At 50.9% G+C, this 27,536-nt stretch overlaps 2 long non-coding RNA genes across 2 annotated transcripts; one reads left to right on the plus strand and one right to left on the minus strand.

Moving 5' to 3' along the window:
- Positions 1–3,534: 3,534 nt before the first annotated feature.
- Positions 3,535–7,464, plus strand: LOC311520197. The gene is made up of 3 exons (XR_014711513.1): positions 3,535–3,763; positions 4,235–4,447; positions 5,361–7,464. It is a non-coding gene; the product is annotated as an uncharacterized lncRNA (long non-coding RNA).
- A 12,357-nt stretch (positions 7,465–19,821) lies between these two features.
- LOC311519744 lies at positions 19,822–22,022 on the minus strand. Its single transcript, XR_014711362.1, has 3 exons — positions 21,907–22,022; positions 21,221–21,392; positions 19,822–20,528 (listed from the first exon to the last, which is right to left on the minus strand). It is a non-coding gene; the product is annotated as an uncharacterized lncRNA (long non-coding RNA).
- Between the last annotated feature and the right edge of the window lie 5,514 nt (positions 22,023–27,536).

A 27,536-nucleotide genomic window follows, 5' to 3' on the forward strand; every position in this document is an offset into this window, starting at 1 on the left:
GTGAGATCCTAGCCAGGGCACAAGGAGAGCAGGAAGGTGATGTGATTGTGTTACCTCCTGAGGGTGTGGAAACCGGTAGCAAGAAGGAAAAGATTCCTGAACTTGTGTGTGGCAAAGGGAAGGAGAATGCTTCTGACCTTTTCTCTAGGAAGTCTGTAAGTTTGCCTGAAAGGGGATTGTGTAGGAATCCGCCGGATGGGCCAGAGGTGATTCTGGATGTAAGGGAGACCCAGAAAGAGTCTGTTGTTGCTCAGGAAAGTGTTCCTCCAGAGGAAGCCCTCGGTGAAGAGGGTAAGGGCAGAATTTCTGGGAGGGGTGAATTATTGCATAGAAAAGCCCCTAGGGAAAGGAATCCTCATGGAGTCTTTGCAAGCAGTTTACTGCCACTGAAGGGTGTGAAAGTGATTTTATCAAGAAAGTTTCAGTTCCTAACAGCCAGAAATTTTCTGTTGTGAATGGATCCACTGACTGTCCTGTTGAAAGACCCAGTGTGGAGAGCTTTGAGAAGGTCTCAGATGAAGTGAAAGCTGTTAAGAAAGTTAAACAGTCCCATAACCAAGTGGCTGTGTTTGGCCAGCTTGTTGGGGAGAAGACCCAATCCCAGTTTGACCCCCTGGGGTTTTGGGGTGGCCAAAGGGCATGGGCCACAGAAACCTTCCCACATGTGGCCTGCGAGTGCTATCGACCACCACCGACCTAAGGGAGGGCGTGAAACTGGAAGGGCCTGGTGTAACTCCTACCGAGGAATGGGAGAGATGCTGGGGCACCCATGGGAACGTTGGTGGCTTCGAACTTCCCCAGGTCACTGGCTAAAGTGACCCCTCTCAGTTCGATCTCGAAGGGGGGAGAGATGTGACAAAGTGGGACTGTTCTTAATGTTTCCTCTGAATAGTGTGGGGGTGCCTCAGTTTCCCCTATGAAGTTTTTTAGTATCTAGGTGGTGCGGTAAGGGTGTATGATCATTGCAGAGCCCTAGAGGGCATGTGTGTGCAGGAGTCTGGACACAGAGAATGGCCAACACCCTGTTTCCTGGCCACTGATGGCCTGGGCCCTTCCCCCCTGCAAGGTGAGAGCTGAAGGGTTGGAGAACAAAGGAATCCGGTGACCTCCTGGCCCGGGAAAGGAACAAAGCCCAGAGGAGGAGGGGCTGGAGGGAGTTGGAGTGAAGTGCAGGCGTGGTTGTCTGGCTCACTGCCCCCAAAATGGCCCCAGCTGAGGGGTCCTGTTCTCTGCACCTGCAAGCTCTGTTTTAGACCATGTTCCTGTCATCTAATAAACCTCTGTTTTACTGGCTGGCTGAGAGTCCCGTCTGACTGCGGAGTTGGGGTGCAGGACCGTCTGGCTTCCCGAGGAGCCCTGCCTGAGCGGACTCGCTGTGAGAAGCGGACGGAGGGGCAGAGGATGCTGAATGGTCCGAGGTCAGACCCAGGAAGGTGAAAGCTCGGTGAGCTGTGTGTCCTGAAGACAGGCTGCTCACAGAAAGGCAACTTCCCCGGAGTCCTGCCTGGCTTCGTAGGGAGCAGTTCCAGAGCATCGCCCAGGGACTCCGTGACAACCTCCTATCAACAACTGCTATAAAATCCCTCTCATTTTCCACTTTCCTCTCTATAATTTGCATAAATGGATCCAAAATCCCTCAGATTTCCACCCTTTCTCTTTCATTTCTGAACACTGATCTCAAATCTCAGGTTTCCCTCTTACGATGTCATTATCAAATGTCAATTAAAAATCCTCTCGAGTTTGGGGCTGTTCCCCATGTCTCTAAATCCTAGGAACTTGTCCTTCTTTGGGGGGAACCTGTCGCCCTGAGTCCTTCTCCATCCTGGTTGGGAAATTAACCCCCCTGCAACAATGATCATCTTTCCTTCTCCTTTGAGAATCATTTGTTCCCTCCTTTCTCTCTGTTAAAAATGTTTGCTGATAAAAGAGACTAGCCATATATTCAATACCCATCAAAGCCAGGGGCCTCCCCCTGTTTGGGGGATGGGTGGTTCCCAGTTGGTAACAAGAGAGTTCATAGAAGCATAGAATATCAGGGTTGGAAGGGACCCCAGAAGGTCATCTAGTCTAACCCCCTGCTCGAAGCAGGACCAATTCCCAGTTAAATCATCCCAGCCAGGGCTTTGTCAAGCCTGACCTTAAAAACCTCTAAGGAAGGAGATTCTACCACCTCTCTAGGTAACGCATTCCAGTGTTTCACCACCCTCTTAGTGAAAAAGTTTTTCCGAATATCCAATCTAAACCTCCCCCACTGCAACTTGAGACCATTACTCCTCGTTCTGTCATCTGCTACCATTGAGAACAGTCTAGAGCCATCCTCTTTGGAACCCCCTTTCAGGTAGTTGAAAGCAGCTATCAAATCCCCCCTCATTCTTCTCTTCCGTAGACTAAACAATCCCAGCTCCCTCAGCCTCTACTCATAACTCATGTGTTCCAGACCCCTAATCATTTTTGTTGCCCTTCGCTGGACTCTCTCCAATTTATCCACATCCTTCTTGTAGTGTGGGGCCCAAAACTGGACACAGTACTCCAGATGAGGCCTCACCAATGTCGAATAGAGGCCTCACCAATGTCGAATAGGTCGAGTTGGCTGGACCCTTTTCTTTTCTCCAGCTGGCACAGGATGAGGAGGTCCCTCTGAGTGCAGCGTGGTCCAGAAGTATCCCAAACCCCATGACAAAGGGTCTCCGTGAGGAGGGGCTTCCGGCAGTACAAAGCTGTAGCCAACTCTGGGGTGGATCCAAGGTGGCCATTATTTGCTAGTGACAGAGTATGGAAATGTCTTACTTATTTTGGCCCTCCATGGCTTCCCTTCTCCTGTTAAAGAGGCGTCCCCCCGGGCTCCCCCTGCCTGTGTGACTGGCCAGCAGGGGGTTGTGATAACTTTCTGTCCACTTGTCAGACACTGTGAGGGAACACTGTTGCTGGGGGGTGCATGTCTGTGTGGGGAGATTGCAGCGGGAGCTGAAGGGACATTGTGGTAGGGGGAGGCCTCTGGGTGGCTGGGCAGGGGGGACCCTAGTCAGGTTGGTGGGTTCTGGAGGGTTTGGGGTTTTGGGGGATAGTTCTGATGTGCACAGCCCTAAGGCTATGGGTCCTGGAGGTGGGTATCGCTGGGGGCCTGTTGGCTGCAGACCAGTGGGGGTGGGGGTCTCTTGGGAGGTGGGGCAGGGGATTAGACGCTGCCTGGTGCTGTGCCAGGGGCTCTGTCTGGGATTGCCCAGCTGGCTCCTGGGACCATTGCCATGCCCAGTGCACAGCACTGTGGTGGGGCGGTCCCTGGCGCAGAGTGAGGGGTCCTCCTGTAAAGCGTCAGGGGGTCCTGCTGGGAGGAGGAGGGGGTCCCAGGCAAATGGGCTGGCAGATCCTGGTGGAGGGCAGGTGGGGGTCGTAGGCAGGCAATGGGGAAATCCCAGGCAGGCAGTGAAGGACTATAAAATGACTCTACACAAACAGCCCCCCACCCCATTTCTCCTGCCATTTGCAGGAGCAAATCCAGCCATGGGGGAGCAAACAACCCAGGAATGAGAGTTTCCTAGCAGACAGGCATGGAGAGGGCACAGGGAAAAGGAGATAGAGAGACTGACAGGGTCTGTGGGATAAAAGAGTTTTGAAAGAGATTTCCAGCTCTCTCATCTGCCCAGACAGATGTATTACTGCACTGTGGGGAGAATCACTTTCCTGTGGACAAGATGAGGATGAGAGAGAGGAAAACCCAGTTCCTGACTCCACGTCCCTCCTGCTGGGGTGTGGCTGCCGTGGGGTCAGTGTCAGAGGGAATCCTCGAAAGGGACTCCTTTGGTTCTGCTTTTTTCTAGGATTGCGTTCAGAGACTTTGTTTTGGGATGCGGGAGGGAGAAAGGAGGTTAAAAGTGTGTCTGCGGGCCTAGCCTGGCAGAAGGGGCCAGGTCTCTGCTGTAAGCCAGAGATTAAGTAGAGAGTTGTCACTTTGGATGGGCTATCACGAGCAGGAGAGTGAATTTGTGTGGGGGGCGGAGGGTGAGAAAACCTGGATTTGTGCTGGAAATGGCCCAACTTGATGATCACTTTGGATAAGCTATTACCAGCAGGAGAGTGGGGTGGGAGGGGGTATTGTTTCATGGTCTCTGTGTATATAATGTCTTCTGCAGTTTCCACGGTATGCATCCGATGAAGTGAGCTGTAGCTCATGAAAGCTCATGCTCAGATAAATTGGTTAGTCTCTAAGGTCCCACAAGTACTCCTTTTCTTTTAGCATTTTCTCAGTATGGCAGAATCTCAGATCTCACTCTGCAGGGAAAGAGCCTGGGGGAAGCATGATGTGAAATGAACTAATGCCCGTTCCCAAACCTCCACAACGGCCCTTCTCGCCCGGCCAGGCTGCAGAACGACGATCACGTTTCGTTTTGGTTCATCCCGTCCTCCCATGGGACAGGGGAGCGACATGGCTGCAGAGGAGCCAGCTCAGGTAGGGATTATTGGGGGGGTTCTGATCTGTTCCTGCAGGAGGGAGAGGGACAGCAAATACACGGGAGAGGGGAAGGTTTGCACCGTCTGGTTTGGAGGTTGGGGTGGGCAGGAAATGCACAGGATGGAGAAAGGGAGGAGGCCAGAGGGTGGCAGACCTGCCTGGAGTTGTTTAATAAGTGGTCTACGTTCTTGGAACAGACCCATGAGGTTCGGAGGTGGAAATGCTCCAATTTGGTGAACAGAAAATAACCCACGAAGATGGGGTTGGGAAAAAGGACCAGATTCCTAGTGCTGGAGCCTGACCCAACTAACCAGCGGGTGCCTTGAAATTGAAGGGGGAAGCCACCAGTCAGGCTTAGGGGAGATTCTCCTGCCTCATATCCAGCTCCTCACAAGGAGGAGGGTGTTGGGCTTCCTACAAGAGATCTCTCCCTAGACCCTGCTCGGGGCAGCATCTCCGGTATCAGTCTGTGGCTAGTAGGTGTGTGATGGATCTGCTGGGAGAGAGGAGGGGCTCTCTCTTCGCCCCCTCACCCTGGTGTTTCCTGGGTGCTCTGAGCGGGGTGGGGGTGGGACTCTGTTGACTGCGGTCCACCCAGAGTTTCGTTTGATTGGCTCCTCTCCCCCACGAATAGTGGGGCTGTGAGTGGGGAAGCAGGTCCTGAGTGTGGGGCTCTGGCTCTTTCACGGGCCGGTGACCTTCGAGGAGGTGGCTGTGTATTTCACCAGGGAAGAGGGGGCTCTGCTGGACCCCGCTCAGAGAGCCCTCTCCAGAGACGTCATGCAGGAGACCTGTGAGAATGTGACCTCGCTGGGTAAGGATTCCTGTCCCCTCGGTTCTTGGAAGGGGAACGGAAGAGATGAGGTTCACGCCACCCCCACAATGCCACCTCTGCTCTGTCCTGTTCCAGCATCACCCCAGCATGCCAGTGACACACACACGACCAGCGACCCTCCCCTGCTGCTGAACGCTGTGGGAAGAGAGCACAGGAGCAGAATCGCACAGTGTCAAATATCTCCTGTTTGCACAAGTAAAACGGGGGGTTAGGTCCAGCATAACGAGCAGAAGCTTCCTACCCCTGGCCTTCTCTCAAACCCTGAGCCTTCTCCACCCAGACCAGAAAGTGCTTGGGGTGTAAGAAGCAGGCTGCTGGGGTCAGAGCGGCTGGTCCAGGGTTACTGATCACACAGACCTTGAATGCTGGCTGGAGGAATCCAGACAAGGGAGCTCCAGCAGCAGAGCATTGAAACTCAGCCAGGATTACAGATGACACAACTCCTCACTGCTCCGGATTGCCCCGTGCATGGGACAATGGCCTCGGTTGCTGGTGAAAATCCTTGAGACCTGGAGAGTTGCTTCCCCCATCCCCATGTGCACTAGCCACAATCTACCTTCTCTGCAGACTTGGTTTTTTGAGTCCCTCATTCCTGAAGTCACATGACCCCGATTCTTATTTTTCACATTCTGCTTTTCTAGACTATTTAGAGTCTGTTGCTTCTGAATGATAGTTTCTAATTTCCCAGTGTTCTCCACACCCAGGGATTTTCCTACTCCCTGCCATTGCAGTGGACTCATTAGATTCCCTAGTATTTCAGAATGGCCACACTGGGACAGACCAAAGGTCCATCTAGCCCAGTGTCCTGTCTTCCGACAGTGACCAGCACCAGGTGTCCCAGAGGGAATGAACAGAACAGGGAATCATGAAGTGATTCATCTCCTGTCACCCATTCACAGCTTATGACAAACAGAAGTTAGGGACACCATCCCTGCCCATCCTGGCTCATATACCATTCACGGACCTGTCCTCAATAGATTTCTCATGGTGTGTTTTTTTTTTTTTTTTTGTAACCCTATTATAATCTTGGCCTTCACAACGTCCTCTGGCAAGGAGTTCCCCAGGTTGACTGTGTGTTGTGTGAAGAAATACTTCCTTTTGTTTCTTATAAACCTGCTGCCTATTAATTTGATTGGGTGATTCCTAGTCCTTGTGTTCTGAGAAGGAGTAAATAACACTTCCTTCTTTACTTTCTCCACAGCAGACATGCTTTTATAGACCTCTCTCATATGCCCTCTTGTCTCTTTTCCAAGCTGAAAAGTCCCAGTCTTACATATCTCTCCTAATACAGAAGCTGTTTCGTACTCCTAGTCCGGGTTTTTTTTGCCCTTTTCTGAACCTTTTCCAATTGCAATGTATCTTTTTTGAGATGGGCCGACCACATCTGCACACAATATTCAAGATGTGGGTGTACCATGGATTTATATAGAGGCAAGTGTAGCCAGACAGACAGCCCCCCCCCGCCCCAGACCAGCATTGCTGGAAACACAGGAGGAAGCAGGAACAGGGCACTTAACATATATTCCAGCACAGCCTTTGAAGCTGTGAAAGCACAGGTGTGCTGCTACAATGTGCCTCTGGGAACAGATAGGAAGATTAAGCTCACAGCAGGCAGAGGCCCTGTGACAGACATGGCTCTTAGCCCCTACTAAATAGCGTGATGCACACACCCCAACATCCTAGGTGGGAAAATATTTACCCTGATAAAAGAAATGTCCAGTAGTCAACACTTATTGTTTCTCTCCCTTGCAAGTGTAAACTACTCTTGCGAAAGCTGGCGTCACCCAGACAGACCAGCCTCAATTTGGCATAAGAAAGGAGAAAGAGAATAAAGGAGTACAGAGGTATAAGTAGGGGACCTACAGCACCATGATTTTTGAGTGCTTTTCACTATCTATCTGCGGGTCAGATAAGTGACAGCCTCCCAAGGCTTCTGCAGCTAAGAGGGTCCCTACGCCTTGTCCCTTATTCGTCTTTCCGCGGAATTGAGTGACCGATCCTGGCTTGGCACCGCTGGAATCGAGAGATGCAAGGAGGGTAAGAAGCACCCACACCTGATCTCCTATCTTTAGTGTACACATATTTTGAAATAGAGCTCTATACGTTGTTTTCTTTCTTTGGGATTGTGGCTTCAGTTTTGTAACTTGTTTGTGTGTGTAACATCTCTACATTTAAATAAGTAGGCACTGGCAATTTTGTAACCACATGATTAGAATCTAGCTTAATAAATTTTGGTAAGCATTTATGCATAAGCCTGACTTGTTTTCTCTGGTTTACTGTAAAGCAGCCGACACAATTAAAGAATCTCAGCCGTTTTGGCTCTAAAGCCTGGCCATTAGGTGAGAGTACTAAGAGCCTAGCGTTGAGTTGTGCCGCCTCCACGGGGCAAACTCTTGGGGCACCTGTCAGTCAATCCTGGCTGCCCGCTGCGAAGGAGCTCTGAGCTCTAGCAGTTAAAGTCACGGGTGTGGAGAGGCTCTTAGTGCTGCCATTGGGGCACCTGTCAGTCAGTATTGACTGCCCGCTGCGAAGGAGCTCTGAGCTCTAGCAGTTAAAGTCACGGGTGGTTAGGACCTTGGGGCATCCGTCAGCCTAGCCCGGGCTGCCCGCTGCGAAGGGACAGTGCGTCCTAGCGGTTAAAGTCACGGATGGTATAAACGGGCATAGCTGGCACCTCACCAAACATCCTTGGCCGTCGGCTAACACAGCCCCAATGAGCCACTTGGTGTGAGAGCTCGGACCTGCCCCTGTCCCAGAGGGAGGGGGTCATCTGCGAGGGGACTGCACCACTGACCTATCAACTCTTAACACCCAAACTTTCAGTCACTCTATCATCAGTGCCTGTGCGTGTAATTTAAACAGCAAAACCAGCATCACTGGGCTAGACCAAAGGTCCACCTATCTCTGTATCTTGTCTTCTGACAGCAGCCAGTACCAGGTGCCCCAAAAGCCACTCAACAAGGCACCACTGGGAGTTGAACCCAGGATCTCCTGTTTACAAGACAGGTGCTTTAGCCAGCTAAGCCATGGTGCCCGTCTCTGGCTAACGTATGGTGTCTGCCCACACCTGACTCCCTGCCAACGCCCCCCACGCCCGGACAAGCGTTGCTTGTGTTGGATTCTGTAAAGCAGAGAAGCAGGTGAAGTTTTGCTCCCAAGGTGTGTGTGTGATTCTTTGGACAAGTCTGCGCTACAAAATTAAGTCAGTGTAACGACATTACTTTGCGGGGTAAAAAATTTAACGCCCCTGAGCAATGCCATTATGCCAACCTAATCCCAGTGTAGATAGCACTGGATTAACAGGGGGACTTCTTCCCACCCACTCTGCCTCCTTGGCTGAGGCCTGCTGGTCCACCTTTCGCTCGCTCGCTCTCCTCCCCCAAGGCCTCATTGCCGGCTGCTCGTGCCTCTCCGCCCCCTACCCCACGGTCTGCCTGCCACCCACACTTCTCTGCCCCCTCTCCTGAGACAGACTCTGCCCGCCACCCACACTTCTCTGAGCCCTCCCATGAGTCCTGCCCAGCCTGCCACACACTCCTCTCTGTCCCCTCCCCTCACCTGCCCTGAGAACCGCTCACACCTCTCTGCCCCTCCCACAAGGCACCTGCCCGGAGGAAGTTGTGGCTCTTCAGTTTCAGGGCCTGAGCATCCTTGGCCCCAGTGGGAGCCAGGCTACGTCTCTATACGACAGAGTTATGCTGCTTTAGTTAAAGCGTTTTAATTAAGCCGCTGTTGCATGTCCACACTAGGCTGCTTGTGTCACCGGAGCGCATCCAGGCTAGCAGCTCTTGGATCGCCACAGAGAGCAGTGCATTGTGGGACGCTACCCCACTGTGCAACTGGCCGCAGGGTGCTTTGGGAAGGGTTTGCAATGCCTCGTGGGCAGCCACACGAGGCAGGTTTCTCTATCCCATTGTTCCATGGGCATCCGACTCGATTGCCAGCTGCTTTTCAGCTGCCGTGGGCATGGTGGGCAGAGAGTGTGTGTGTGTTGGGGACAGACAGTGTGTGTGTTCGGGGAGCGTGTGTGTTGTGGAAGAGTGAGTGTGTTGGCACGCTGTCCCTAAGTTCAGACAGCTGCTGGAAGCAACCAGTCCTGAGTCAGGGGGAGCGGGACACCCCAGTCCTGAGTCAGGGGGAGAGGGGACACCCCAGTCCTGAGTCAGGGAGAGCGGGACAGCCCCGACATCAGCCCCCACTTCCCGCACTGGCTCAGCATAGCCCAGCAGTCTCTGTCACATACACACACTCACACACACTGCTGCCTGCCTGGCTGTGTGTCAGGGTGCAGGACAAGGGGGGTTTAGAGGGCCATGGGCCCATCACTTTTTAGCAGCCCTAAGAACGGACGACGGACGGGGGAACAAGGTGGAGCCTTGGGGGAAGAGGCGTTCTGTGGGTGTGGCCTCGGAGGGAGGGGTGGCATCAGGGAGAAGGGGCGGTGTGAGATTGGGGCCTCAGGGAGAAGGGGCGGAGTGAGTGAGGGCTGGGGCGAAAGGGGTGTCATGGGGGCGTCACAGTTCGGACGCCGGTGGCACCCCCACTGTAAGGAATATTCCACCACCCCTGCTCTGGGTCCTAGGTGTGGTGAATTTGTCAGGTCTGTTGCCGGCACCCAGTGCCGAGAGGCTGAACAACAGCTTGAGTTGGTTCGTTACCCGGTGTGCTACACCCAATAATCACAACGGGGTGGAGAAGCAGAAAAGTTTATTTGCAGCTGCAAAAAGGTACAGGGAGAATAAAATCTCAAATCCTGCACAACAGAGCAGGAAGTTACACAGGCTTTTATACATCCTTTTTCCCAGCATACTTATCCAATAGCAAGCTGCCCCAAGTATCCATATAGCCAGCCAATCCAGTCCCCAGCTAGTTCTCTGATTCTCTGTATCATTTGTTAAACTATACATAAAGCTGCTTTATTCAGCATTGTTCTTCCATATCTCCCCTGTTTGGCCTTGCTTAGTTTCAGGCAGTCTGACTCTGCAACATACTGTTGCAGATTCTCAGCATAACTGCTGTGTGTGCCTCCAGGCGGAGGGGTGGGGGGGCAAGGACACCTGGGCCTAGTGCAAGGGGGCTTCATAGACACTCGTGGTCTTCCCTCTGCTCGAGTTACCTAGTGGCCATGCCCCAGTGTCCCCAACAGGTCTGAGACAGGAGTTGCTTGTGAATGACAGTGACCCCTTTGCCAATTGGCACCAATAAGCTTTTGTCACACATTGCGACGGGGCAAGGCAAGACGGCTATAGTTAAGTAGTGTGGAACAGGTATTTTAGCCCCAGGCTAAACAAATCCTTGGTACTATGGTAACCAAATGGCAGTTGTTTCAGGTTAATCAAGACACCTGGGGCCAATTAAGATCCTTCTAGAAAGCAGTGGAGACAGCTAGGTTGATTGGAATACCTGAAGCCCATCAAGGCCTGGCTGGAACTAGTGAAAAGCCTCCCAGTTGGTCAGTGAGGCGCATGTGTCAGGATCTGTAGGAGGAAGCCGTGCTGTTGGAGGAACCAAGCAGTGCAAATCCACATCAGGTGCAAGGAAGGAGGCCCTGAGGTAACAGCGAAGGAGACACTGAGTGGGGGCTGCTGTGGGGAAGTGGCCCAGGGAATTGTACACGTCCTATTTCCCAAAAGTCAGCTACCATAGCTGCTACTATTAGGGTCCCTGGGCTGGAGCCCAGAGTAGAGGGTGGGCCCGGGCTCCCCCCTCCCCTCCCGTCCCCTCCCTGATTAATCATGGATACTGGGAAACAGAGATTGTGCGAGGGAGGGTTGCTTCTCCTCACCTCCCTTGCTGGCTTATGATGGCTCAGTAAGCTGTGGCCCTTGCCTCTAGAGAGAGAGAAGGGCTATGTGGAGGGTCACAGTGAGCCTCTGAGGCTAGCAAAATCCACCAGGAAACGTGGGACCCATAGAGACAAGGACAGAGCTTTGTCACAACATGCACTGAGCTATACCCTCACCCCCTGGTATAACAGAAAGACCAGCACAAAAAACAGAGAAAGGAACAATAAGATACTAAAATAACAACGGTTGGAACTCTCCATTTCTCTCAGTCTTTGGGTGGATGGGTACGAAGAGCTGTAGCTACAGTTGAGGAACCAGGCGATCGGACAGCTGGCCCAGCCCTCCATACTAGTACCTCCCTCACATATAGGGAAATGGGTCAAAATTGGAATTCATGTCATGACTCACTTCCCATAGGGGATCGGTCTGTCTCAGGCTCTGTCTATACTCCAAACACTGGAAGTATTCTTCTGACAACCTAACACTGTCTACGCTGGGGCTGAGGTCACATTAACTACTTCTCTCAGTGGAGTGGACTTTTCACACCCCTGAGAGAGGTGGCTACGTCAACATCGCTTTTCAGCATAGACCAGACTTTAGATGGCTTCTTGACCTAAAAGGTAATGGACTTCAGCCTTTTCCTTGGTGGTTGAGGACTGCAACTTTCCTACCTGCTGAACACATCCTATGACAGATGACTTTCCTTTGCAAATTAGAGAAGTGGGGAAGTCAGTGACCCTTACAGTCTAAGTGTAAGAACTTGTAAAAACTTCTACAAATTGTCTCTTCGAATAATTTTGCTTTCACTAGAAATAGACTTTGAAACTAAGCAAAATAAGTTCTATTTGAAACACAAAAATTTAAAATCTATACTGGGCCAATATTCACTTATACACTCTCACACACATTCTTCCACCCCAACCATTGGAGTGAGGTTTTCTACCAGAACTCCTTACACTACAGGGGGTAAATTAAAGCAAATTAACTTTTCAAGATCAGCTGTCACTTCCTGTATGACTAACAAAACAAAAAAAACAAGACACTTTGTTTTACAAAGTGATTCAGATTATCACACAATTAGTCTCCTACTCTTTAACCAATAAATTCATTTTCATTGGAAACAATAACATATTCAAAGAGCTCAAATTCTTGTCATATGAGTTCATTTTCTTTTAATCCCCGTTGCCAACAACTGAACCTTGGCTCTAGTTCTGGTTTGTCCCAACGTAGGTCCCAACCAATTCTTTGAGTTCATATATCGCTGGTTCTTCTGCCATGTGTGTTGGTGGAAGGGGTCTCCTATGTGGGAATGTTTGCATCACGAGGAAAAAAAACTCTCTCTTTTCACACTTTTTAATCTTTCAAAGTAGGAGGAGGTAGAGGAGAAGGGATGTAAATGCATAAAACACAAGAGAAAACCGTCCTACACTAAAGGCATTTATCGGTATAACTATATTGCTCAGGGGTGTGAAAAATCCAGAGTTGAGCAATGTAGTTACACAGCCCTAACGCCCTGTGTAGATAGCGCTACGTCAGCAGGACATATAGCTGGAGGGGGCTGGACAAATGAAGTCCGACGGGAGAGATCTCTCCCATTGGCTTAGAGCATCTGTAATAGCATGCTACACCAGTGCAGCTACATGGGGGCAGCTGTGCCAACATCAGCTTTATTGTGAAGCCGGAGCATCAGACACAAAACCAGAGAATCAGGACTCAACGTGCGAGTATCTGGAAGTCTGAAATTGGAACCGGACACGTTCGTTGCCTCATTGGTTACCATCATTTCCACAGCCTGAAAGTCCTGGTTTCTGTGAAAATAGAATGAATTATATTGAAATTATAATTCATTAAAGAAATGTTACTTGAAGGGTTTGTTGAAATATAGTTGTCAAGAAGAGAAACATTAAGGAGTGTGAGACAATGGGTCCTCAAACTAATTAACTTAGAGCTCCTACTGAGCTGGGAGATTGGTAAACATTAGTATGCAAGTAAGATATGTATGTATATTTGTCAGTTTCTGCTTCCTTTTGTCTCTTATGTTAAATTGGCTTATCTGTATAAATAAGTTAGCTTGAGCCTTTGCAGGGGGCTCACATATCTGTGTGCACTGGCAAAGTGCTTTGCTAATAAACAGAATGGTCTGACAAATTATGTGAGTCCTGAAGCTGACTTTGACATTACCCGATCAGGCACCAAGTTTGGAATCCACGAGGAGGGAATGTCCTATGAAGCACTCTCTCTCTTTGAATCCAAATGGTGAAGGATGATTGTTCTCAATCTAACCCTGGCATGCTTTGGATCTGTAATCAGTGAGTTGTACAAACAAACAATTTTCCTTGGGGCTTTGGTCACCATAGCTTCTTTTACTGGGATGGAAACCAAGAACGGAGCATGTACTCATTCAACCCCAGTTCTTTCCAAATCCTTGGCCTTGGTTAGGGTAAATGTACACTTCAGAATCCTTTACAAAAGCACTCAAAATCTCAGCAGTGTTAGTGAGGAATGGCTTCCTGAAACATGCCCAGCTTTTCTTTAATTTGGTGGCACAATTCCAGGCAAGGGACTGGATACAGGCCTGTTAGTTATCAGAGCTGGAGTTTCTATTCAAAACTAGCTATTTTTCTGCAGCTATTAGATTTCCAACACTGATTTCATTTCATACACTTTTTTTTAGCACCTACAAAGGATAAATTCAATAAAAAACCCACTTCTATTTCCTCAACATCTGCATCATGAAGGGGACCATTCCCCATGCCATAGAATTAGTTAGGTTATTTAAAAACTTTTTAGTAACCTAGCATCCCCCATAATGGGGGACAAAACAGCCCCCTTGCCAGAAGTGGCTTTACCAATTGATGGAACCTGGGATTTAAACTCCAAATGATCACACGGTGCTTGGGATCCATCTGAATTCCCCTTCCAGGTTTTTGACACTTTCATCTCCAGGCATAGCGACTCTGATATAGGATTAAAGAAGTCAAAGCATCGTCTCCAAGCACAGACAGCTGAGAACGCTTCATCACGTGACACTTTGAGAAGTGGAGGGATAGAATGTGATGAAGATCCCTCCTGTCTGAGCCATGCAGAGTTAACAGGTCTGGAGTGATGGGGAAGGAGGGAATCTCTGAGTCACCCCATCTCCTTCCAGTGTCACAGAGGCTGAAATGACACTTCTTTTCCTGCCCCTGCTCCTCTTCCTTTAAATATAATTGGGAAAGTTCCCAATATAACTGCTCTTCAGCACAACCCAGAGCAACGTGAGAACAACTGGCAATGATATAATCTGAATCATTGGTGATTCCGAACAATAATTTTGCAATAGGAGGAATGGTATAGATGTGATGCTCCCTGGTTCCTGATAGGAAGGGCACACTCAAATTATTCCTGAGACAATGGACAATTGGTTCTCTGATGAGTAACAAGGTTTGAGCTGCGATTGAAGGTTCTCACACTCACGGCATTCATAGGGCCTCTCTCCTGCGCGGATTCTCTGATGCTTTATAAGGGCTGACTGGTCATATACGTTTTTCCCACACTCAGTGCATGCATTTTTTATCTTTCCCCTGAGGATTTCCTGCTGTGTTGTGCTTTCCTTGAGGTCCTTCTGAGTTCCCCGACAGGAAATTAATTTACCCACTTTATCCCTTGGCCGATTTCCCTGCTCGCTCTCTGGTCTGTGCTGAATCTCACAGGATTTTCCCTGCTCATGACTCCTGGACACGTTCCTTTCCGATCTTTGTGATAATGCTCTGTGTTTATCCACTTGCCCAGCATCTTCCTGCTGAGAATTCTGCTCCTCTTTCTCACATGCCATCGCATCACCTGCTGCGGTAGAGACAGAAACCTCAAACAGGGATGGAAAGGGGAAGGCCAACGAAAAAAAGTGCTGGAGAGAGGTCAAATAAAAACAGGAACTGAACTCCTCCAAACACTTCCCCTAACTGGGAGAGAGGAGGGGATCAATTCAGCCTTCACATCCCATCAAATTCATGGGGGGAAGGGAGGAAGCTACTGCCTGATGTCTGCTAGGATCTACAGGAAGCCATGAGTTATAGTTACCCTGAGGTTATGACCCCTGCTAGGGACAATAATGAACTGAGTGACCTCCCAAGGGCTTCGTAGGGCAGCCCAGATGTTTCCTTCAGGCACTTACAGATTCTGAGTTGGTTTCATGTTTCCTCACCTTTGCAGGGAGCTCTCAGGGTCTGTCTTTCCTCTGAACCCTGGAGCTCTGAGACCCATGGCTCTTCCCCTTCTTCCGGCTGGGAAAACACATCAGGTTTGGAAATGGGAAACCCTGCTCAGATGAAAGAAAACAAAGGAGTTCAGGTGATTGCATAAGACTCTGTCATAAAAAAACAAAACATTCTATTAATTTCACTTCAGTGCTTCGTGTGACCTGGTGTGCCTTGGGGAGTCCTGACTGAAAACGCTAAGGTCAGGGCAGGCTAAAAAAGGGAGAGAAGATGCTCCCAGAACTGATGGCTAACACTGAAGTTAAAATCACCGACCACTCACAAACTATGCTTCTGATCCCCCACACTGGTTATCGAGAAGCTGAAAAAGATCACACAGCCCCCTTTATTGCATTCCAGTTCTCTGACTCCCAATCAGCACCTATGTTCGGTACAGTGAGAGCTTATTTAAAAATTCTGGTCACAGAAACACAATGTTCTGACCCCAAAGGGTCAGCCATATTACCAGGTCAGCACAGGTTTGAATCATAGAATCATAGAATCTCAGGGTTGGAAGGGACCTCAGGAGGTCATCTAGTCCAACCCCCTGCTCAAAGCAGGACCAATCCCCAATTAAATCATCCCAGCCAGGGCTTTGTCAAGCCTGACCTTAAAAAAAAGGTTTGGATCTTACCCAAAATACCAGGCTGCCAGCCAATCCTTTAGCCTCTAAACTAAAGGAAAGAAGGAAAGGTCAGATACATTCAGAAATCTATATATCGGGTTCTTCACAGTATTGGTGAGTTCCTGGCTTGAAAGTCCATCTGGAACACATCCACAGCTTGGATGGGTCATTCAGTCCTTTGTTCAAGGCTTCAGTTTGCAGAGAAGTTGCTCCAGAGGTAGGAAGAGGGATTGAAGAGAAAATGAAGATGATGCAGCTGCCCTTTCTATTCCCTTTGCCTTGTGGCTAGTACTTCCTGTGTCCCAAACACAAGCTTCACAGCACATGGCATGGAAAAGCCCTGGAGTTCTCAGTACACAGGCATACCCCTGCATGTCTTGCTGACTCAATAGGCGTATCCCCTTGGTTCTTTTCATGGGCTCATTGTACAGCTGATGACCCTTGACAGGCCAGTGAAGAGGCCCGGCAGTGCTGATGCCAGTCTGTCCGGGGGTGTCACCCAGAAACACTGCACAAGTCTGGAAATACAGATATACCCTACATCTCTATAACTCACAACACAAAGGTGGTACAAAACATAGAAACAAAATGATCATACTTGGAAAATCATAGCATTTTCACTGACACCTTACACGGCATATCTAGCATGATTCATTGCAATTTCATCATATTGGTATTTTATGATTAATTATTATTATTGAAGTGTCTCACAATTCCCTACAGTGTCACGCCTAGTAAACCAGTGAATTCCCACGACCAGCTCCCTGGGTCCCTGAAGATGCTGAGCACTCTGCTTATGAGGGATTGAAATACCCACATATCTGCTGGGGACACACACAGACAGGCACAGTCTGTACCCTGTGACGAAGTTCCTGCTCTACCTTGGTGGGTCTTGCGCTTATTGGCGGATTTGCTCGCCTTGGAGCTTCACGGCAGCCCTCAGCTTGGCCGTTTTTTCTGAACCCACAGTCCAGGCTGACGACTCCTGCGTCTGACCAGGAGTTGGGAGGATTTGGGGGGAACCTGGGCCCGCCCTCTACTCCGGGCTCCAGCCCAGGGCCCTGTGGAATGCACCTGTCTAGAGTGCCTCCTGGAACAGCTCTGCGACAGCGACAACTATCTGGGCTACTTCCCCATGGCCTCCTCCCAACCCGTTCTTTATCCTCACCATAGGACCTTCCTCCTGGTGTCTGATAATGCTTGTACTCCTCAGTCCTCCAACAGGCCATGTTCTCACTCTCAGCTCCTCGCGCCCCTTGCTCCCAGCTCCTCACACGCACCTCACTAACTGAGGTGAGCTCCTTTTTAAAACCCAGGTGCCCTGATTAGCCTGCCTCAATTGATTCAAGTAGCTTCTTGATTGGTTGCAGGTGTTCGAATCAGCTGACTTACTGGTCTCCAGAAGGTTCCTGATTGTTCTGTTACGTTACCCAAGGAAAAGGGACCTACTTAGCCATCTGGCCTGACCCTGTCACAACCCCTATGTTCACTCTTCTAGAAAACTATGATCAATTATTTACATAGTATGGCTTGTTTGAGGTATCATTTGAAAATGCATAATCTACAGAATATTATCCTCCTGTTAAAATATGTGTAGCAACACTATGTAAAATTATGAGATTTTACTGTATCATATTCGTGAAAAAGTTACAATTCTGTGGAACACCCTCAGACCAGTTCCTCAGAGACAGCAAGGCAAGCAGCTGGTCAAATTGCCATTCTCCAGGAGGGGGAAGGTGTGAAGAAGACATTTACATTCCTTCACAGGGACCACTTGAAGCTCATAGCTACAACAGACAGCCGGTCACCATGACTCAGCTGAAAACTGAAGTTGTTTGTTGTACAAAGGACTGAATTATAAAAAGAGGGGAGGAAAATGCTTGAGACTCTCTCTCTCCCCCTTTTCCTCTGCTCATGACAGCTCCTGAAGAAACTGAACTTGGCAGCAGGGGCGAATTAGGGGGACTTCTGGCTGAAAGGACAGCCAGCCTGCCTCAGGATATAGTGAGAGAAACATTTGCTTTGTATCCGTTTTAGCTTGTTAACTTAGATGTTAGTTTGGGTTTTATCTTGCATTTCTTTTGTAAACAATTCTGGCTTTTATACCTCATTACCTGTAGTCAATTAATATGGTTTTTTTGCCGGTAGTTAGCCATCTCATTTTATTGTTTCATCTAACCAGTGTGTTGGGATTAAAGTGTGTTGGAAAATCCATTTGGGATAACAAGGCCGGCACGTGTCATTTTCCACTGATGAAATGACAGACTTCATATGACCTTGAGTCGTTCAGTAGTGTGCTGGACAGTGAAAGATACACAAAAGTCCAAGACCAGAGAATTTTCTGGGGTTCTCCTGTGGTGCACTGTAATTCGTGAGTCGCTGACTAACAGCGCTCAATACTGTGTAGCTGGCAGCGAGTTACATGCTGGAGACTGGGTGTTAACTGCCCAGGAGTGGCTGTTCTCACAGTAAAGCAGTGTAAAAGCCACCCCAGCTTGGGCAACTGAGGGGAAACAGCTGTTCAACCAGTCAAGATTGCACTGTGGTTAATGTCACAGACACTCAATTTCAAAGCATCTCCTAAAACACAGAGAAAGTAAATCCATGTCCCAGAAGTTGAAGACTCCAGACAGAGGACAAGTCTCCCTGGAACTGCTTCTTGCAGAGAGAGAGAGGTCCAGACACAATGAGAGAGTCCTGGGGAAGCTGGGAACACTAAGAATGGGCTGGTGGGGTTCAGTGGAGAAAGGGAACAGGAAGGGCAGGGATATCACTGAATGCAGGATCTCAGCAGTCCTAGATGTCAGGATAGCACCTAGTGCAGCCCATTGGAAAACATAATCCCAACTATACATATAAAATGATGGGGTCCACATTAGCTGTTTCCACTCAAGAGAGGGATCTTGGAGTCATTGTCGATAGTTCTCTGAAAACATCCACTCAGGGTGCAGAGGCAGTCAAAAAGCGAACAGGGTGTTGGGAATCATTAAGAAAGGGACAGATAATAAGACAGTACATAACTTGCCTCTATATAAATCCATGGTACGCCCACATCTTGAATATTGTGTGCAGATGTGGTCGGCCCATCTCAAAAAAGATACATTGCAATTGGAAAAGGTTCAGAAAAGGGCAAAAAAACCCGGACTAGGAGTATGAAACAGCTTCTGTATGAGGAGAGATATGTAAGACTGGGACTTTTCAGCTTGGAAAAGAGACAAGAGGGCAAATGAGAGAGGTCTATAAAAGCATGTCTGCTGTGGAGAAATTAAAGAAGGAAGTGTTATTTACTCCTTCTCAGAACACAAGGACTAGGAATCACCCAATCAAATTAATAGGCAGAGGTTTATAAGAAACAAAAGGAAGTATTTCTTCACACAACGCACAGTCAACCTGGGGAACTCCTTGCCAGAGGACGTTGTGAAGGCCAAGATTATAATAGGGATACAAAAAAAACAAACAAACACCATGAGAAATCTATTGAGGACAGGTCCGTGAATGGTTATTAGCCAGGATGGGCAGGGATGGTGTCCCTAACTTCTCTTTGTCATAAGCTGTGAATGGGTGACAGGAGATGAATCACTTCATGATTCCCTGTTCTGTTCGTTCCCTCTGGGACACCCGGCGCTGGTCACTGTCGGAAGACAGGACACTGGGGTAGATGGACCTTTGGTCTGTCCCAGTGTGGCCGTTCTTAAATACCAGGGAACCTAGTGAGTCCAGTGCAATGGGAGGGAGTAGGAAAATCCCTGGCTGTGGAGAACACTGGGAAATTAGAAACTATCATTCAGAAGCAACAGACTCTAAATAGTCTAGAAAAGCAGAATGTGAAAAATAAGAATCGGGGTCATGTGACTTCAGGAATGAGGGACTCAAAAAACCAAGTCTGCAGAGAAAGTAGATTGTGGTTAGTGCACATGCGGATGGGGGAGCAACTCTCCAGGTCTCAAGGATTTTCACCAGCAACCGAGGCCATTGTCCCATGCACGGGGCAATCCGGAGCAGTGAGGAGTTGTGTCATCTGTAATCCTGGCTGAGTTTCAATGTTCTGCTGCTGGAGCTCCCTTGTCTGGATTCCCCCAGCCAGCATTCAAGGTCTGTGTGATCAGTAACCCTGGACCAGCCGCTCTGACCCCAGCAGCCTGCTTCTTACACCCCAAGCACTTTCTGGTCTGGGTGGAGAAGGCTCAGGGTTTGAGAGAAGGCCAGGGGTAGGAAGCTTCTGCTCGTTATGCTGGACCTAACCCCCCGTTTTACTTGTGCAAACAGGAGATATTTGACACTGTGCGATTCTGCTCCTGTGCTCTCTTCCCACAGCGTTCAGCAGCAGGGGAGGGTCTCTGGTCGTGTGTGTGTCACTGGCATATTGGGGTGATGCTGGAACAGGACAGAGCAGAGGTGGCATTGTGGAGGTGGCGTGAACCTCATCTCTTCCGTTCCCCTTCCAAGAACCGAGGGGACAGGAACCCTTACCCAGCGAGGTCACATTCTCATAGGTCTCCTACATGACGTCTCTGGAGAGGGCTCTCTGAGCGGGGTCCAGCAGAGCCCGCTCTTCCCTGGTGAAATACACAGCCACCTCCTCGAAGGTCACCATCCCCTGAAAGAGCCAGAGCCCCACACTCAGGACCTGCTGCCCCACTCACAGCCCCACTATTCGTGGGGGAGAGGAGACAATCAAACGGAAACTCTGGGTGGACCGCAGTCAACAGAGTCCCACCCCCACCCCGCTCAGAGCACCCAGGAAACACCAGGGTGAGGGGGCGAAGAGACACCCCTCCTCTCTCTCACCAGATCCATCACACACCTACTAGACACAGACAGATACCGGAGATGCTGCCCCAAGCAGGGTCTAGGGAGAGATCTCTTGTAGGAAGCCCAACGCCCTCCTCCTTGTGAGGAGCTGGATATGAGGCAGGAAAATCTCCCCTAAGCCTGACTGGTGGCTTCCCCCTTCATATTTAAAGGCACCCACTGGTTAGTTGGGTCAGGCTCCAGCACTACGAGTCTGGTCCTTTTTCCCAGCCCCATCTACGTGGGTTATTTTCTGTTCACCAAATTGGAGCATTTCCACCTCCGAACCTCATGGGTCTGTTCCAAGAGTCTAGGCCACTTATTAAACAACTCCCAGCAGGTCTGCCACCCCCTGGTCTCCTCCCTTTCTCCACCCTGTGCATTTCCTGCCCCGCTCCAAGCTCCAAACCAGACGGTGCAAACCTTCCCCTCTCCCGTGTATTTGCTGTCCCTCTCTCCTCTGCAGGAACAGATCAGAACCCCCCCAATAATCCCTACCTGAGCTGGCTCCTCTGTAGCCATGTCGCTCCCCTGTCCCATGGGAGGACGGGATGAACCAGAACGAAACGTGAGCGTCGTTCTGCAGCCTGGCTGGGCGAGAAGGGCCGTTGTGGAGGTTTGGGAACGGGCATTAGTTCATTTCACATCATGCTTCCCCCAGGCTCTTTCCCTGCAGAGCGAGATATGAGATTCTGCCGTACTCAGAAAATGCTAAAAGAAAAGGAGTACTTGTGGGACCTTAGAGACTAACCAATTTATTTGAGCATGAGCTTTGGTGAGCTACAGCTCACTTCATCAGATGCATACCGTGGAAACTGCAGCAGACTTTATATATACACAGAGAATATGAAACAATACCTCCTCCCACCCCACTGTCCTGCTGGTAATAGCTTATCTAAAGTGATCATCACGTTGGGCCATTTCCAGCACAAATCCAGGTTTTCTCACCCTCCGCCCCCCACACAAATTCACTCTCCTGCTGGTGATAGCCCATCCAAAGTGACAACTCTCTACTTAATCTCTGGATTACAGCAGAGACCTGGCCCCTCCTGCCAGGCTAAGCCCACAGACACACTTGTGACCTCCTTTCTCCCTCCCGCATCCCAAAACAAAGTCTCTGAACGCAATCCTAGAAAAAAGCAGAACCAAAGGAGTCCCTTTCGAGGATTCCCTCTGACACTGACCGCACGGCAGCCACACCCCAGCAGGAGGGACATGGAGTCAGGAACTGGGTTTTCCTCTCTCTCATCCTCGTCTTGTCCACAGGAAAGTGATTCTCCCCACAGTGCAGTAATACATCTGTCTGGGCAGATGAGAGAGCTGGAAATCTCTTTCAAAACTCTTTTATCCCACGGACCCTGTCAGTCTCTCTATCTCCTTTTCCCTGTGCCCTCTCCATGCCTGTCTGCTCGGAAACTCTCATTCCTGGGTTGTTTGCTCCCCCATGGCTGGATTTGCTCCTGCAAATGGCAGGAGAAATGGGGTGGGGGGCTGTTTGTGTAGAGTCATTTTATAGTCCCTCACTGCCTGCCTGGGATTTCCCCATTGCCTGCCTAGGACCCCCACCTGCCCTCCACCAGGATCTGCCAGGCCATTTGCCTGGGACCCCCTCCTCCTCCCAGCAGGACCCCCTGACGCATTACAGGAGGACCCCTCACTCTGCGCCAGGGACCGCCCAACCACAGCTCTGTGCACTGGGCATGGCAATGGTCCCAGGAGCCAGCTGGGCAATCCCAGACAGAGCCCCTGGCACAGCACCAGGCAGCGTCTAATCCCCTGCCCCACCTGCCTAAGAGACCCCCACCCCCACTGGTCTGCAGCCAACAGGCCCCCAGCCATACCCACCTCCAGGACCCATAGCCTTAGGGCTGGGCACATCAGAACTACCCCCCGAAACCCCAAACCCTCCAGAACCCACCAACCTGACTAGGGTCACCCCTGCCCAGCCACCCAGAGGCCTTCCCCTACCACAATGCCCCTTCAGCTCCCGCTGCAATCTCCCCAAACAGACACCTGCCCCCCGCAGCAACAGTGTTCCCTCACAGTGTCTGGTAAGTGGATAGAAAGTTATCACCACCCCCTGCTGGCCAGTCACACAGGCAGAGGGAGCCCGGGGGGACGCCTGTTTAACAGGAGAAGGGAAGCCATGGAGGGCCAAAATAAGTAAGAAATTACCATACTCTGTCACTAGCAAATAATGGCCACTGTGGATCCACCCCAGAGTTGGCTACAGCTTTGCACTGCGGGAAGCCCCCCCTCACGGAGACCCTTTGTCATGGGCTTTGGGATACTTCTGGACCCACGCTGCACTCAGAGGGACCTCCTCATCCCGTGCCAGCTGGAGAAAAGAAAAGGGTCCAGCCAACTCTCCTGTTACCAACTGGGAACCACCCATCCCCCAAACAGGGGGAGGCCCCTGGCTTTGATGGGTATTGAATATATGGCTAGTCTCTTTTATCAGCCAACATTTTTAACAGAGAGAAAGGAGGGAACAAATGATTCTCAAAGGAGAGGGAAAGATGATCATTGTTGCAGGGGGGTTAATTTCCCAACCAGGATGGAGAAGGACTCAGGGCGACAGGTTCCCCCCAAGGAAGGACAAGTTGCTAGGATTTAGAGACATGGGGAACAGCCCCAAACCCAAGAGGATTTTTAATTGACATTTGATGATGACATCGTAAGAGGGAAAACTGAGATTTGAGATCAGTGTTCAGAAATGAAAGAGAAAGGGTGGAAATCTGAGGGATTTTGGATCCATTTATGCAAATTATAGAGAGGAAAGTGGAAAATGAGAGGGATTTTAGAGCAGTTGTTGATAAGAGGTTGTCACGGAGTCCCTGGGCGATGCTCTGGAACTGCTCCCCAGGAAGCTGGGCAGGACTCTGGGGAAGTCTCCTTTCTGTGAGCAGCCTGTCTGCAGGACACACAGCTCACCCAGCTTCCACCTTCCTGGGTCTGACCTCGGAGCATTCAGCATCCTCTGCCCCTCCGTCCGCTTCTCACAGCGAGTCCACTCAGGCGGGGCTCCTGGGGAAGCCAGAGGGTCCTGCCCCCCAACTCCGCAGTCAGACGGGACTCTCAGCCAGCCAGGAAAACAGAGGTTTATTAGATGACAGGAACATGGTCTAACACAGAGCTTGCAGGTGCAGAGAACAGGACCCCTCAGCTTGGGCCATTTTGGGGGCAGTGAGCCAGACAACCACGCCCGCACTTCACTCCAACTCCCTCCAGCCCCTCCTCCTCTGGGCTTTGTTCCTTTCCCGGGCCAGGAGGTCACCGGATTCCTTTGTTCTCCAACCCTTTAGCTCTCACCTTGCAGGGGGGAAGGGCCCAGGCCATCAGTGGCAAGGAAACAGGGTGTTGGCCATTTTCTGTGTCCAGACTCCTGCACACACATGCCCTCTAGGGCTCTGCAATGATCATACACCCTTATCGCACCACCTAGATACTAAAAAACTTCATAGGGGAAACTGAGGCACCCCCACACTATTCAGAGGAAACATTAAGAACAGTCCCACTTTGTCACATCTCTCCCCCCTTCGAGATCGAACTGAGCGGGGTCACTTTAGCCGGTGACCTGGGGAAGTTCGAAACCACTAACGTTCCCATGGGTGCCCCAGCATCTCTCCCATTCCTTGGGAGGAGTTACACCAGGCCCTTCCAGTTTCACGCCCTCCCTTAGGTCGGTGGTGGTCGATAGCACTCGCAGGCCGCATGTGGGAAGGTTTCTGCGGCCCATGCCCTTTGGCCACCCCAAAACCCCAGGGGGTCAAACTGGGATTGGGTCTTCTCCCCAACAAGCTGGCCAAAGACAGCCACTTGGTTATGGGACTGTTTAACTTTCTTAACAGCTTTCACTTCATCTGAGACCTTCTCAAAGCTCTCCACACTGGGTCTTTCAACAGGACAGTCAGTGGATCCATTCACAACAGAAAATTTCTGGCTGTTAGGAACTGAAACTTTCTTGATAAAATCACTTTCACACCCTTCAGTGGCAGTAAACTGCTTGCAAAGACTCCATGAGGATTCCTTTCCCTAGGGGCTTTTCTATGCAATAATTCACCCCTCCCAGAAATTCTGCCCTTACCCTCTTCACCGAGGGCTTCCTCTGGAGGAACACTTTCCTGAGCAACAACAGACTCTTTCTGGGTCTCCCTTACATCCAGAATCACCTCTGGCCCATCCGGCGGATTCCTACACAATCCCCTTTCAGGCAAACTTACAGACTTCCTAGAGAAAAGCTCAGAAGCATTCTCCTTCCCTTTGCCACACACAAGTTCAGGAATCTTTTCCTTCTTGCTACCGGTTTCCACACCCTCAGGAGGTAACACAATCACATCACCTTCCTGCTCTCCTTGTGCCCTGGCTAGGATCTCACCCTGATTAGACAGAGTTGCTACACCCTTTCCAACAACACACTAGCAACAGGCAAAATACAAGCACCAGAATTGTCTCGTCTCTGGGATTTTACATAGACCCTAACTGGATGCGACCTAGTTACAGGGCCATTCTCCCAAGCAGACACAAACTTAGGACCCTTCCCTTCCTGGGCTTTAGCTGAATCCAGAACCAGCTCTGAGACAACTGCACGCCCCTCAACCATCACAGGCTGAAAGGCCCCTTCTGTCGCTCCACAGACAAAGAAGAGCCGGACACACTTTCTCCTTTCCCAGACACCCAGCTTGGGACCTCTCTCCCCTTGTCCCAGCACACAAGGCTGGTCACAGACAACTGCTTGGAGATCAGGGTAGCTCCCTCCAAAGGCAAGTCAATACCCCTGACAGACACAGGTACGTTTCCTTCACTGTCCCAATTCTCCACCCAGCTAACAGGTAAGGTCCAGGGACACTCCTCTTCCACTCTCCTCGACTTCCCACCCTGCTGACTAGACACAGCCATCAGCTCACAAGGCTGCCTAGGCTCATCCAGACTTTCCTTACCTAGCACCTTGCCACTCCCCACAGATCCCCTGCCCTGCCTGTGTCTCCCCCCACTCAGCTGGGGTCTCAGCTCCCCCCTTGCTCAGCACTGCCCTTGCTGTCCCAGTGGGGGTAGGCAGCGAGCTCGCTGCTTTCCTCACAGCATCAGAGCCAGCGTGAGCCCCCTCTCCGGTGTGCAAGGGGGGCGGGGAGCATCTCTCTGTCCCACCCAACTCCAGGGGTCTGGTTACAGGCAGGCAGATAGCTTGAGCCTAGCCGCTCCTCCCTGCTGCCAGCCAGGTCATCTGCATTTGCACTGACCATTTCCCTCTTCACCGATTGGTTCCCCGGATTCAAATCCTTGGCAGTTACAGGAGTAAGGCCTGGATCCTGTCCCAAAGAGACAGAGTCACCCCATAACAGGGTCTTGCAGCTGGTGTCCTGGAGAACCCTAACGACCAGCCAGCCCCACCCCTCCTGGGTCTGCACAGGGATCTGTGCTATAGGCAGGGCGAGGGGCTTCGTCCCTGGGACCCTCACCCAGCTCACACAGCCCCTCAGCCTCTGAGGCTGCACCACCCAGGGCCTGACACCAGTTCTCTCTGTCCCAGGATCTCGCCACCCCAGGAATGTCTCCCCATTCACCATCACCTTCTGCTCCCACTGGGGGTCTGAGGGGCCTGGCCCAAGGAAACTCCACACAGACAAATAGGTTGGGACCAGAAGTGGGAGCCTGTCCACCTCCCCACCCATCTGGCTGACGGAGTCTATGGCCTTGGGACCCAGCAAGGGAGCTAGACACCGGGGCTTTTCCGCAGGGTCCCCCGGTTCAAATCTCCAGCCTGCTCAAAGGCAGTGAGGTGGGCATCCACATCCCCCCCTCCTTAACCAGGGGAAGCAATTTAGTCTCGAGGTTCCCTGCGGAACTGGCCCCCCGGGGTCTATCCCCACTCACCCCTGGGGGGTCCCCTAGGCCTCTCCACTCCCCCATCACCAGTTCATGCTGCTGCTGCTTCTGCAGCTCTTTCTCGGGCTCTCGCTGTCTCTCACGGTCCTCTTGCTCTCTCGGACTCAGCTCCAATCCTGTCCGACTCCGATCCCCGGATGGGGAACCCGATCGTGAAGACCCTCGTCTGGTCGGGGACAGGAGTCTTGGCGATGCCTGGCCACCACTCCAGCTGCTCCCAGATCCTGCTATAGCCCCATTTCGGGTCAGGAATCTGTCCCTTAGAGCGGTCATCCTCCTCCAGCTGCACGATTAACTGTGCTTCGGTGAACTTTCCAACGCTCAACCCTCTCTTTCTGTACAGGGTTACAATGTCCTTCTTCAGGAGACGGTGACAGGCCCTCACTCCGCCCTTCCCAAGTTGTTGTGGACTCACAGGCCTGTGTGCTCTCAGCTCCCCACGGTTTCCAGGGAGAACCCCTAGTGTGCCAGCCCTTCTCGAGATCACCCCCTCTTTGTCAGGGTCGAGCGGCAGACTCCTCCGTCCCTGGGACCGCTCGCTGCAATCCCCAGGGGAACCCTGTTACTGCAAAAGTCCTTCTCTCTGGTCACACACTTCCAGGAGTTAACCGCCCCCTGAAACTGTCTCTCTCTGAATCTTCAGCACGCCTGGTTCCCGTCAATCCCCGTTCATTTTACTGCTCCCCAGTCACTTACTGCAGGAAGCGCCATCCACGGGGTGCAGTACATCCCACCGCTACCACCAGTTGTCACAGAGTCCCTGGGCGATGCTCTGGAGCTGCTCCCCATGAAGCCAGGCAGGACTCTGGGGCAGTCGCCTTTCTGTGAGCAGCCTGTCTGCAGGACACACAGCTCACCCGGCTTCCACCTTCCTGGGTCTGACCTCGGACCATTCAGCATCCTCTGCCCCTCCATGCGCTTCCCACAG

This window comes from Lepidochelys olivacea, assembly GCF_965140295.1.
Source record: "Lepidochelys olivacea isolate rLepOli2 genome assembly, chromosome: 4".
NCBI lineage: Eukaryota > Metazoa > Chordata > Testudines > Cheloniidae > Lepidochelys > Lepidochelys olivacea.